Source organism: Lepidochelys kempii, chromosome 5 (assembly GCF_965140265.1).
Source record: "Lepidochelys kempii isolate rLepKem1 chromosome 5, rLepKem1.hap2, whole genome shotgun sequence".
NCBI classification, from domain to species: Eukaryota; Metazoa; Chordata; order Testudines; family Cheloniidae; genus Lepidochelys; species Lepidochelys kempii.
In genome coordinates, this window is record NC_133260.1 from 132437807 (window position 1) to 132451535 (window position 13729).

Genomic DNA, 13729 nt, shown 5'->3' on the forward strand with positions numbered 1-13729 from the left:
TACAGGGTAATTGGATTCAAAACATAGAGAACCCCTCTAGGCAAAACCTTAAGTTACAAAAAAGATACACAGACAGAAATAGTCATTCTATTCAGCACAATTCTTTTCTCAGCCATTTAAAGAAATCATAATCTAACACATACCTAGCTAGATGACTTACTAAAAGTTCTAAGACTCCATTCCTGGTCTATCCCCAGCAGAAACAGCATAAAGACAGACAGAGACCCTTTGTTTCTGTCCCTCCTCCTAGCTTTTGAAAGTATCTTGTCTCCTCATTGGTCATTTTGGTCAGGTGCCAGCGAGGTTACCTTTAGCTTCTTAACCCTTTACAGGTGAGAAGAGTTTTTCCTCTGGCCAGGAGGGATTTAAAAGGGGTTTACCCTTCCCTTTATATTTATGACAGCCCCTCAGGGCATGTCTACACTTACCTCCGTAGTGATCGATCCACCAGGGATCAATTTATCGTGTCTAGTGAAGACATGATAAATCAACCCCCGAGCGCTCTCCCATTGACTCCGGTACTCCACCGGAGTGAGATGTAGGCAGAGTTGACGGGGGAGTGTCAGCAGTCGACCTACCGCAGTGAAGACACCGTGGTAAGTAACCCTAAGTATGTCGACTTTAGCTACGCTATTTTCGTAGCTGAAGTTGAATAACTTAGATCGATCACCCCCCAAGTGTAGACCAGGTCCCAGGTTTGACCTGGCCAAAAAGTGATCAGTCCACGGCCCAGGTAGTCCCCAGCTCCGGGGCCTCTGAATGGGAGTTTGGTGCCTAAATACATTTGTGAATCTAGACCATAAGGGGTGGGTATCCCACAGCATTCACAGCCACTTCCTGCAGTGAGTCGGCTAAAATACACCTGTGAGGAGGGAAGCAAATTCAGTAGCTGCATACTTTTTTTTGCCATAGGTAAGGGTAAGTTGAATTTTCCTGTTAAAGTGGGATACTATTCTGTCTGTTATGGCCTGATCCACTGAAATCAATGAAAAGACTCCCCTTGACCTCCCTGCGCTTTGGATCAGTCCCTCAGTAAGGAATACCCCCACCTCCCAGCCTAATTGAAATTCACATGTTCACTGGTAGGGTAGAGATGGAATTTAGGGGAAAGTAACAAGGAAATACTTCAAAATATCTAGGAGCTCTAAAGAATTAAAATTGCTTCTTTTTAAAATGGATGGGCTCTCTTAACATTTCTTCAGGGCTCTCTCTAGCTCAAAAATAGCTCATTACTAGCTTTGAAATAGGCTCCTAGACTTTAAGGCCAGAAGTGAGCATCAGGATCATCTAGTCCAGTGGTTCTCAAACTGCGGTTTGTGAACTCCTGGGGGTTCATGAAATGTTACAGGGGGTTCTCGGGAAAAAATTCCCTAATGGTGGACAGAGCTGTCCCTAGGGACACTGGGCAGCACAGGGCCAGCAGCACGGAGCCCCTGGACTTCCAAGAGCTAAGCAGATCAAAGCAAGCATATCTATCACATTGAGGAGATTTAAACTTCAAGACTCCTTATAAGAAATGGAAAGAGAGGTGGATATTTTTTGCTGTTTTTAAAATTAAATAGGCAGCTTTATTGTTTTTAAAATTATTATGAAGAACAAGTTTAAGCTTTGTTGTAATGTGCGTTGCTTGCCTGGACTGCTCAAGACCTGAATGCTTGTGTAGGAGGAACTCTTTGAGTTGGCTTCTTAAATACCTTCATGCTGTTTCACATCTGATACTCCTTGATGAAACAGAGGAGCCTTGTCTTGTAACAGGCTTATTCAATGTGATACAAGCTACAAAAGTGATATCTTGGAACAGTGTTGCCATTTTCATGATGTAATAAAAATACTGTAATGATAAATAATAATTAATAATAAATAGTGTGTAATAAACATGTCATAAAAACAAACTTTTTATTTCCAAGATCCCTGCTTTTATAATTTATACTCAGGTAAAGGAGAAAATCCCTGGAAATATTCATTTTTAGGAGGGGGTTCACGAGACTTGACATTCTAGTGAAAGGGGTGTGATGAGTTGGGTCACAGAGACCCCCGTGGGACTGCCACCTGATGTCCTGAGGCTACCTCTGAGCCCATTTTCCCTGGCAGCTTGGAACTTCAGAACCCTGCCTTGTTGAGCCAGACATGCCAGTCTGCTCCAACACAGACCCAGGGTCTGAACCACATCCCCCCAAAACTGCAGACCGAACTGAAAATGGCTAAGAAAGTGCTCTTGTCTCTAGAACCAGATACTCAGTTCCCAATGGGATCCCAAACCCCAAATAAATCATTTTACTCTGCATAAAGCTTGTACCAGGTAAACTCATAAATTGTCTGCCCTCTATAACACTGATAGAGAGATATGCACAGCTGTTTGCTCCCCCAGGAATTAATTACTTAGCCTGGGTTAATTTATAAGCAAAAAGTGATTTTATTAAATATAAAAAGTAGGATTTAAGTGGTTCCAAGTAATAACAGACAGAACAAAGTAAATTACCAAGCAAAATAGAACAAAAACACGCAAATCTAGGCCTAATACATTAAGAAACTGATTACAGATGAAATCTCACCCTCAGAGATGTTCCAATAAGCTTCTTTCACAGACTAGACTCCTTTCTAGTCTGGGCCCAATCCTTTCCCCGGTACAGTCCTTGTTCCAGCTCAGGTGGTAGCTAGGGGATTTCTAATGACTGCAGCCTCCTTTGTTCTGTTCCACCCCCCTCGTATAGCTTTGGCACAAGGCGGGAATCTTTTGTCTCTCTGGGTCCCCACCCCTCCTTCTAAATGGAAAAGCACCAGGTTTAAGATGGATTCCAGTACCAGGTGACATGGTCACAAGTCCTGTGAAACCCCAACCCTTCATTCATCCTGACTCACAGGAAGGCTTGTGTCATAACCATAGGGGTAGCTTAAATTCCTCCTTACCTGTAAGGGGTTAAGAAGCTCAAGTAACTTGGTTGGCACCTGGCCAAAGGAACCAATGGGGACAAAAGATACTTTCCAATCTGGATGGGGGGGGAGAGGTTTTGTTTTGGGTTCTTTGTTTCTGTGGCCGTTCACTCTTGGGACTAAGAGGGACCGAACATCAATCCATGTTCTCCAAATCTTTCTGAACAAGTCTCTCATATTTCACACTTGTAAGTAATAGCCAGGCAAGGCGTATTAGTTTATCTTTGTTTTCTCAACTTGTGAATTTTCCCTTTGCTAGAGGGAGGTTTATCCCTGTTTTGTTGTAACTTTAAATCTAAGGCTAGAAGGGGTTCCTCTGTGCTCTTTCAATTTTCTGCTACTCTGTAAGGTTAACTACCAGCCTAAGTTTACAGAGGTGATTCTTTTACTTCTTTCTCTTTAAATAAAATCCTTCTTTTTAAGAACCTGACTGATTTTTTCATTGTTTCAAGACCTAGGGGTTTGGGTCTTTGATCATTTTGTAACCAATTGGTTAGGATATTATTCTCAAGCCTCCCCAGGAAAGGGGGTGTATAGGCTTGGGGGAATATTTTAGAGGAATAGGACTCCAAGTAGTCCTTTCCCTGATTTTTTGTTAAATCACTTGGTGGTGGCAGCGATCCCAAGGCAAGAAGGGAATCTGTGCCTTGGGGAAGTTTTAACCTAAGCTGGTAATAATAAGCTTAGGGGGTCTTCCATGCGCGTCCCCACATCTGTACCCCAGAGATCAGAGTGGGGAAGGAATCCTGACAGCTTGCGAGTCATCTACAGAGCCATCTACAGTCAATTGTCCTGGTTAATTGGAACCATCAAGATTCCAAACGACCATTAATGGTCCACACTTTGCATAATTACAATAGGACCTCAGAGTTATATTTCATATTTCTAGTTTCAGATAGAAGAGTGATACATTTATACAAATAGGATGACCACCCTCAGTAGATTATAAGCTTTATAATGATACCTTACAAGAGACCTTTTGCATGAAGCATATTCCAGTTACATTATATTCACACTCATTAGCATATTTTCATAAAATCATATGGAGTGCAACCTCACAAGAGGTTCACAAGGTGTTAAAATTTGGGAACCACTAATCTAGTCTGACCTATACTTCGCCGGCCACAGGACAGTGGGTGCAGAACCTCATGCACCCACTCCTGTAGTAGGCCCATAACTAAGGCTACATTTCAGTCACAAGTATTTTTAGTAAAAGTCATGGACAGGTCACGGGCAGTAAACAAAAATTCATGGCCAGTGACCTGTCCGTGACCTTTACTGTATACCCCTGACTAAACTCTGTGGGGTGGGGGTGGCCCAGGGGGTGCTGGGGGGGGCGGTCTGGGGGTTGCCACGGGTACTGGGAGGGTTGCGAGTGCAGCGACCTCCAGCTCCTAGCTCCAGTGTTGCCTCTGCTCCGCCCCCAGCCCTGGTTCTGCAGCTCCCATTGGCCAATGGGAGCTGCGGGGGCGGTACCTGCGGGTGGAGGCAGCACGTGGAGCTAGAAGCTGAGGGAGGGGAGTTCCTGTCGCCCTTCCAGGAACACCCTCCTCCGGCAGGTAAGCACGGTCCCGCACCCCAATCCCCGGCCCTGAGCCCCCTCTCCCCAAAACTCCTGCTGCTGGGGGCTGGCGGGACCTGATACTGCCCCAGCAGCAGCCGGTGCGACTGACCCAGGGGTTGCCTGGGCTGCTGCAGAAGTCACGGAGGTCACGGAAAGTCACGGAATCCATGACTTCCATGACAAACTCAGAGCCTTATCCATAATCTCTGGCTGAGGTTGATTTAAAGACTTCAAGTTACAGAGGATCGACCGTTTATTCCCCAATTCAAACCAGCAAGTGACCTGTGCCCCATGCTGCATGTGAAGGTGAACACCCACCCCCGCCCCGAGTCTTTGCTGATCTGACCTGGGGGGAAATTCCTTTCTGACCCCAAATATGGCAATTATTAGACCCCAATCATGTGGACAAGACCCACCCACCAGACACTTGGGATAGAATTCTCTGTAGTAACTCAGAGCCCTCCCCATCTGTGTCCGAGCACCAGCCATTGGAGATATTTGCCAATAGCAGTTGAGGATTGCCTAAAATATGGCCCATCTCCTCATCCCACCCCCTCAAGAAACTTATCAAGTTCAGTCTTGAAACCAGTTAGGTTTTCTGCCCCCAGTGCTCCCCTTGGAAGGCTGTTCCACAACTTCACTCCTCTGGTGGTTAGAAACCTTTGTCTAACTTCAAGCCTAAACTTGTTGATGGCCAGTTTATATCTCTGTTTGTTTTTGGGCCAGCACTGGTCCTTAACTACCTCCTCTCCCTCCCTGCTGTTTATCCTTCTGATGTATTTATAGAGAGCAATCCTATCTCCCCTCACCCTTTGTTTGGTTAAGATGAACAAACCAAGCTCCTTAAGGTAGGTTCTCCATTCCATCCTAGTAGCTCCTCTCTGCACTGGTTCCAGTTTGAATTCATCTTTGTTAAATATGGGAGGCCAGAACTGCACACACTATTCTAGATGAGAGCTCACCCGTGCCATGTACAATGGTACTAACGCTTCCCTGTCTCTACTAGAAATACCTCACCTGATACACCATAGGACTGCTTTCATGCTTTCCAGCTAGTTAAATCTCATTAGAAGCTTCTGGGCAGGTTGCATTTGTAGAAATAAGGTTGTCATTAAGCAACATCACTCGTGGTTTTCATAGCTCCCCTATTTAGAGTGTTTCGGGTTCTAGGATAATTGTGGGTAAATATCTTTAGCAGGGGTGCTGCTTCCTGACTTTCTGTGGCTTGTTGAGAATGGACACACAAGCCAGCCAGGCTTCCTCGCTGCTCAGCAACAGGTTTGATTTGGTGGGTTGGTGATAGTTAGGGCCCTACCAAATTCACTGCGATGAAAAACGTGTCATGGACCATGAAATCCGGACTCACCCGTGAAATCTGGCTAGTGTAGGGGAGAGGCAGCGCTGGGGGCTCTTACCATGTGTTGGTCTCCAGATGCTAGTCCCAGCTGGGCTGGGGAGGGACAGGACTTCCTTTTCCCCTGCAAGGGCCGCTCTGATGGTTGGGTCAGACCCATCTTCAGTAACTGCCCCTAGCTGCAGGCAGTTCCACAGCTGCTGGCTAGGAGCCCAGCTCTGAAGGCAGCACCGCCGCCAGCAGCAGTGCAGAACTAAGGGTGGTGATACCGTGACACCCACCCCCAGGACTCCCTTTGGGGTCAGGAACCCCCCAGTTACAACACCTTGGCATTTCAGATTTAAATATCTGAAATTGTGAAATTTATTATTTTTTAAATCCTATGACCATGAAATTGACCAAAATGGGGACCGTGACTTTGGTGGGGCCCTAGTAATAATAATTGATCCAATCTGAGTAAAGGAAGAAAAAGGTATCAAGTTACAAATGCATGTTACATGAGAAGTTCCTGTGGAACTCTAAGAACGCAGAGTTTATGTGACGCAAATGACTTTTTGATTATATTATCTAAAGGCGCCAACAAAGTTTGTATCCAGTTCTGGAGCACCTGCTCTCCTGATTTGTACACATTGTTCTAGCTGGGTTAACTTTGAAAGCGCTAAGTCCTCCGTTCAAGGAAGCATCCCTATTCAGCAGTGAGGTTTGCTGAATAGTGGTGAGAAGCACAGTCTCAAAGCTAAGCATGTTCTTGAGAGCATTGCTGAACTGGACCCTGCCAAAAGTCATTCTCCCTCCCCTGCCAGTTCCCATTCCCATGTTCCCTTTGTGTACCTTGTGAACTCAAATCCCTCCTTCATTTATTTGTGACTTTCTGCAAAAGGCATCTGTTTGGAGGGTTTGGGGAAGAGGGCTGTGGGCGAGCTTCCTAGAGGATAAAGATGTAGATGGCTGGCTGAGTTCCTGGAGCAGAGATGATTTTTAATGCTGCTGAGGTTTAGTTTAATTAATTAATCACGTTAGGGCAGCTAAAGCCTCAGATAGGTGTCTCTACTTAAAATGTAAAAGCATAAATATTTTATTTAAGCTTATTCTTCAGTCTTTCTTTTTATTAAAAATACATTTGGACCACATTTTTGGATGTCATCCATGTCTACAGAAACAATACCATTCAGATAATGCCTCATTCACCCAAAGCAGCAGAATGCGTGCAGTATTTCACAAAACCAATTATGTATCCACTTAATGATAGTTCTACTGAGCCTGCATTTCTCCAGCTTACCTATGAGACTCTCATGTGGGACTGTGTCAAAAGCCTTGCTAAAGTCCAGGTATATGACATCCACTGCATTCCCCCTATCCACCAAACCACTTACCCTGTCAAAGAAGGAAATCAGGCTGGTTTGGCATGACTTGTTCTTGGTACATTCTTGGCTGCTAGGGATCACCCCTTCATCCTCCCAGGTATTTGCAAATTGAATATTTTATATGTTGCTTTTTTTCTCCTTTTTGCCCCTTCGTAAAGATGGTCACTATGTTAGCCCTTCTCCAGTCTTCTGGGACTTCTCCTGTCATCTGGGAGTTTGCAAATATTATTGCTGGTGGCTGTGAGATTTCTACAGCTAATTCCTTCAGTATTCTTCAGTGAATTAGCATCAGGCCCTGCTGATTTGAATTCATTCAAATTAGTCACAAGATCTCTGACGTGCTCTTTATTTATCCTCATCTGCATTCCTCCCCTTTGTCTATCATAGCTCAGTAGTCATCCGGTCACATGTTATTTTTTGTGTGTAGACTGAAGCAAAGTAGGCATTGAGCAGCTCCGCCTTCTTATCTTTCGTTATCAGCTCTTCTCCACTGAGCAGCAGACCCACGCCATTCTTTTTTTGTCTAACATATTTGTAGAACCCCTTCTTTTTGTTTCTAACATTTCTTGCCTGTTGTAGCTCATTCCTTGCCTTGGTTTTCCTGACTGTCCCTACACGCGTGTGCTATTCCCATGTATACTTCCTTAGTTCCATTTCCTGTATGTATCCCGTTTGGGTTTCAGATAGCTAAAAAGCTCCTGTGGCAGCTCTTACCTTTCTTCTGCATCGGAATAGTTTGATTTTAAGCCTCTAGTATTACATCTTTTAGGAACTGCCAGCCCCCTTTGACTCCTTTTCTTCCTAATTGGTCTCTTCGTGGGACCTTGTCTACTATTTCTCCAAGTTGGTTGAAACCCATTTCCACTCATGCTACAGCGAAGTGCTCAGATGCTAGATAGATAGGATCAGAGGGCAGAATTTGGCCCTGTGGTTTTCCTGATATTTCAATTCTCAGTATTGCCCATCCCAAACATTCAGAAATCAAGAGTGAGGACCTCAAAAATTCATGAGATTGGCTTAAAATTGTGCATTTCTTTTAACTTGTGGGTCTGGGGTTTTGAGTCTTTCAGTGTCACATTCCCGAGCTTTTCTCTGCAACACTGAGGGCTACACACTAATTTTAGTAACAGGGCCTCACTTAATCCATGACTCCAGGACCTGGGTGCTTTAAGACTACACCAGATTTTGTGAGACTTCATATAATTATAGTGAAAGCTGGCAGCCCTGAGTTCCTTCAGTGTGCGGGAGGAGAAGTAAGACACATGGGCAGGAGAATCTCCCCTGGCTCTTGTTTTGTGAGATTCTCTTAGTGCTGATGGAAAAACAAACATCCAACAGAGGGACTGCAACAAAAATGTTGAGGTCACCACTTCCTCTTGCATCCTATATTCACATTAAATGCTCCTTCTCTCCTGTCCTTTCTCTACCTCCCATTTCACTTTCCCAGCTGACCCACCCTCTCCCATCTTCCCTTCCACACTTTTCTTTGGAAATCTCTTGTCTCCTTTCCTTCTTGCAACATTCTGGAGAGCATTGCAGGGTCAGATAAGCACTGCTATGAGATTAGGGCAGGGGTGGGCAAACTACGGCCCATGGGCCAGATTTGGCCCATCAGGGCTTTGGATTTGGCCCGCGGGATTGCCACCCCCCGTGGCGCTGCAGGCCCCGCACCTCTCCCTGAAGCAGCTGGCACCAGAGCCCTGCAGCCCCTTGTGGGGGGAACAGAGGGCTCCATGCGCTGCCCTCACCTGTAGGTGCTGCCCCCCACCCCCGGCTGGGAACGGGGAACTGCGGCCAATGGGAACTTCGGGGGAGGTACCTGCAGGTAAGGGCAGTGCACAGAGCCCTCTGCCCCCCTCCTTCCCCAGGAGCCCCAGTGACGTGGGGCCAGCTGCTTCTGGGAGCAGCATGGCGCAGTGTGGGGCCAGGGCAGGCAGGGAGCCTTCCTTAGCCCCACTGCGTGCTGCTGCCACCCTGGACCCACACCCCGAACCCTTCCTGCACCCCAACCCCCTGCCCTGAGCCCCTTCCTGTACACCACCCACCCACACCCCCTCCCACACCCCAACCCTCTGCCCCAGCCCTACATTCACGGCCCTGCATGCAATTTTCCCACCCAGATGTGGCCCTCGGCCACAAACAAAAAGTTTGCCCACCCCTGAATTAGGGAGATGTGCTGTAACTTTCCTATGAAATGGCAAAAGTTTGATATGAACAGCCAAAGCAGCCTCTCCCACATCAAGAAAGGAGAGCTGGGTCAGCTACAATAAGAGTGAGGTCAGCTTTATCCCATCCCTCAAACCAAACCTCTCTTATGGCTCATCTCAGGACTTCAGACCTGGTTCCTAAGTTTCTGCCTCTGACCATCCAGCTAGAGCTGAGAGGATAAATTTTTTTCACTTCACTGGCCAAACTGGAAAAAAAAAATAGTTTTGGTTTGAACAAAACATTTTGCTTGACTTGAAGTTTTGTTGTGGAGAGTTGTCATATTTTCAGGGGATTTTCACACTTAATTTTTTTAAACAAATTTAGCTAAATTTCAGAATGAAACATTGTTTCAAAATGGAAAGTTGAAATTGATTTCAACTTTTGATTTTTTTCCCCTTGTGCATGTGGCTGAAACTATTCACTGAGGGCTTGGCTACACTTGCAGATGTAGAGCGCCGGGAGTTAAACCAGCCCTCGGAGAGCGCAGTAGGGAAAGCGCTGGAGTGTGTTCACACTGTCAGGTGCAAGCACAGTGGTGTGGCCACATTTGCGGCACTTGCCGTGGCATTTGGAACGGTGCATTATGGGCAGCTATCCCACAGAGCACCTCTTCCCATTCTGGCCCTGAGGCTTGTGGGAAGGAGGATGGGGGGCACGGGGTATCCTGGGTCCTGTCCTCATGCCCCGTGATGCATCGCTTCGCATCCCAGCAATCCCTGTGCTTCTGTCCACATTTGGTGCCATCTTTCAATGTTTTTTGTACTTTTGGTCTGCGGGAATGGATCCCGAACTGCTGAGGAATATGCTAATGGGTCTCGCCAGCATGTCATGAATTGCAGTCAAGTTACTCCTTAAGCTACAAAGTGACAGTGAGGAGTCCGACGATGATGTCGACTCGAGTAACGCATACGACACGAGATTGCTTGTGGCATTCACGGACATGCTCACCAACATGCAACACTGCTTTTGGGCTCAGGAAACAAGCACTGAGTGGTGGGATCACATCGTCATGCAAGTCTGGGATGATGAGCAGTGGCTGCAGAACTTTCTGATGAGGAAAACCACTTTTATGGGCGTGTGTGCTGAGCTCGGCCCCACCCTGTGGTGCAAGGACATGAGATTGAGAGCTGCCCTGATGGTAGAGAAGCGGGTGGCTATTGCAATCTGGAAGCTGGCTACTCCAGACAGCTACCGATCTGTCGCTAACCAGTTCAGAGTGGGCAAGTCAACCGTTGGAATAGTGTTGATGCAAGTGTGCAGGGCCATTAATCGCATCCTGCTCAGAAGAACCACGACTCTGAGCAATGTGTGTGACATTGTGGATGGCTTTGCACAAATGGGTTTCCCTAACTGTGGAGGGGCGTGCATATTCCAATTCAGGCACCAGACCACCTCGCCTCTGAGTACATAAATCAGAAGGGGTATTTCGCTATAGTTCTCCAGGTGCCTGTGGATCACCATGGGCGTTTCATGGACATTAACGCAGGCTGGTCTGAAAAGGTGCGTGACACACATATCTTTCAGAACACAGGTGTGTTCAGGAAGTTACAAGCTGGGACGTTCTTCCCTGACAGAAGATCACCATAGGGAAAGTCAAAATGTCCATTGTGATCCTTGGAGACCCCACCTAACCCTTAATGCCATGGCTCATGAAACCATACACAGGGAGCCTTGACAGCAGCAAGAAGCAGTTCAACAACAGGCTGAGTCGATGCAGAATAATCATTGAGTGTGCTTTTGGCTGTTTAAAGGGCTGCTGGTGCTGTCTGTATGGAAAGCTGGACCTGGCCCATGACAACATCCCAATAGTTATAGCCGCATGCTGTACCCTCCATAACATTTGTGAAGGGAAGGGTGAAAGCTTCACTCGGGCATGGACCAACACCTGGAGGCTGAATTTGAACAGCCAGAGACCAGGGCTATTTGAGGGGTCCAGCGCAGGGCTGTAAGGAGTTGGGATGCGTTGAGGGAGCAATGTGATGCTGAAAGCCACCAGTAACATCTGGTGCCCTGCACGGGAGTGAAGTGCAGTGGTTCTAATGCTAGTAGGCACCTGTATTTGCTATGTATGATGCACTGACTAGTAGGGACAGGACTACCTGTTGCTTTCCTGGGCTATGCTATCTTTTACTTAATGCAATACAGAATGTTCCAAAACCAAAAAATTCATTTATTGAAAAGAAACACAACTGCTGGGGAAACGCACATGGCGTGACACATCTGTGCTGTGTGGGAGGAAGGAAGAGGGTGGGGTGGGGAAATGGAACAATCACAGATTTGCATATGTCCTGTTACCATATTCAGCCTTCCTGTCTGGAGGGCTGTGCAATGAGTGCTGCACTTCAGGCTGGCTAAAGTGCAGGGTGATTGGGGCTGAGTGCAGTGGGTCAGGGTCGTAGTTTGCAGGGCTGAGTGGTGAAGCTAAAGGTTTTGGAGGCAGCTGGTGGCGAAAAGAACCCGGATGTTGGGGAAAGTGGGTTGGTGGTGACATGGGGGTGCAAGGGAAAGAGTTTTGGAACAAGGGCTGCAGGGGGGGCGGGCGCGGATCTGCTCTGTCTGCAGCGCCTGCATCGCGTCCGCTTGGTGCTCCGTAATGCTTGGGAGCTGCTACATGGTTTGTTGCCAGTGATCTGCATTCTCCTGGTGGGGCCTCCTTTTGGTCTCCCACCACTCCTGTGCTTTTTGATTTTCTGTAAGGGACTGCTGCATGACTTCATGAAGCATGTCCTCTTTGCTTCTTCACAGCCACTTCCTGAGTCTTTGCAGCCTTTTGGCCGTTGATAACAAGGACGGCTGGGATCTCAGGGTTGCATCTGTAAAGCCAAAATGCAACATTTTACAGAGGCAGCATTGTTCACACCAACAGGCAATGATTGGCCGAACTTATAGACAAGCACAGTATACACAATAGAACAAACTGTCCCACAGCGAACGCGCATAACCCACAAGTACCCTGAAATGATGAGTAACCACAGGGGCAGGGGGGACTGATTGTTCCAGGGCCGTACTGTCTTCTGGGATCTTGTGCCTTGGGGAGAGCCAACAGCTGCTTGGGGCCCCTATACTCAACACTGTCCCCTCATTTTCCACAGGATGAGTTCATCCTGGAAGCTATCTCGCTGCTGAGGGTGACCTCGAAAGCAAGGGAGGGTCTTTACTACAATGCGGTTTCTGCCCTGGCCCTTATGCAGCTTGCCTGTGTGCAGCAATGGTCTCTCTGCCCCTCACAGCACGGTGGCGTGGACATGTTAGCCTGACTGGGACAAGGAGCACAGTAGCTCTCCCAAGGAACCTGTGCAAGCGGCTTGCCCAGCTTCTGCATGAGACCTTTGAAGAGATCACTGAGGTCGATTACTGCGATGTGAGAGAGCACATCAAAGCCCTATTCCGCATCTAGGCATGCATGCAGCCCTAACCCTTCTTTCTGTCACCCTCCTCTCCCCGACAGCCCGCACGCAACAACTCCCTTCACAAAATCAAAGCCGCTTACCAGGCACCTCATCTGCTGTTTGTTCTTCCCCGAGCACTGTCTGCTGCATCTGACTACCTTCCTCCTGGCTTGAAAACAGCTCCTGGTTGCATGCATCTAGGGATGCTGGGCCGTCCTCTGGCTCTGGCCCCCGCTCCTTCTCAGCACCCTCGCTCCCGCTTTCCTTCTCCTGCTGCCTTGTTGCACTCTGGGCTGCCACGGCCTCTGAAGTGTCCATCTGGTCTTCGGAGTGGAGGTGGGGTCGCCCCCAAGTATCACGTCCAGCTCTTTGTAGAAATGGCAGGTCACAGGGGCAGCACCGGAGCGGCTGTTTGCCTCACAGGCTTTGCGGTAGGCATTCTGCAGCTCCTTCACTTTAACCCTGCACTGTACTGCGTCCCGCTCATGGCCCCTTTCCATCATGTCCCTTGATATCTGCCTGTAGGTACTGTAATTCCTAGGGCTGGCGCGCAGCTGGGACTGGACAGCTTCCTCCCCCCAAACACTGATGAGGTCCAGCATCTTGCCATTGTTCCATACTGGGGATCGCCTGGCGCGGGGGGGCATGATCACCTGGAAAGATTCACTGAGAGCACTCCACGCTTGGCTGAGCGAACAGGAAGGGGACTTTCAAAATTCCCAGAGAATTTAAAGGGCAGGTTTGACAGGTGGTCACCTGAGGGCAGGGCAGTAGACTTCAAAGTGATGACCAGAATGGCTAGAACAGGCATTGTGGGACGCTTCCTGGAGACCGATCAGAGCGCATTAATAGACCAGGACATCCACACTGGCACTGCGGTGCTCCAGCCGGGGTGCAGCAAGCTCTATGCTTCTTGTGG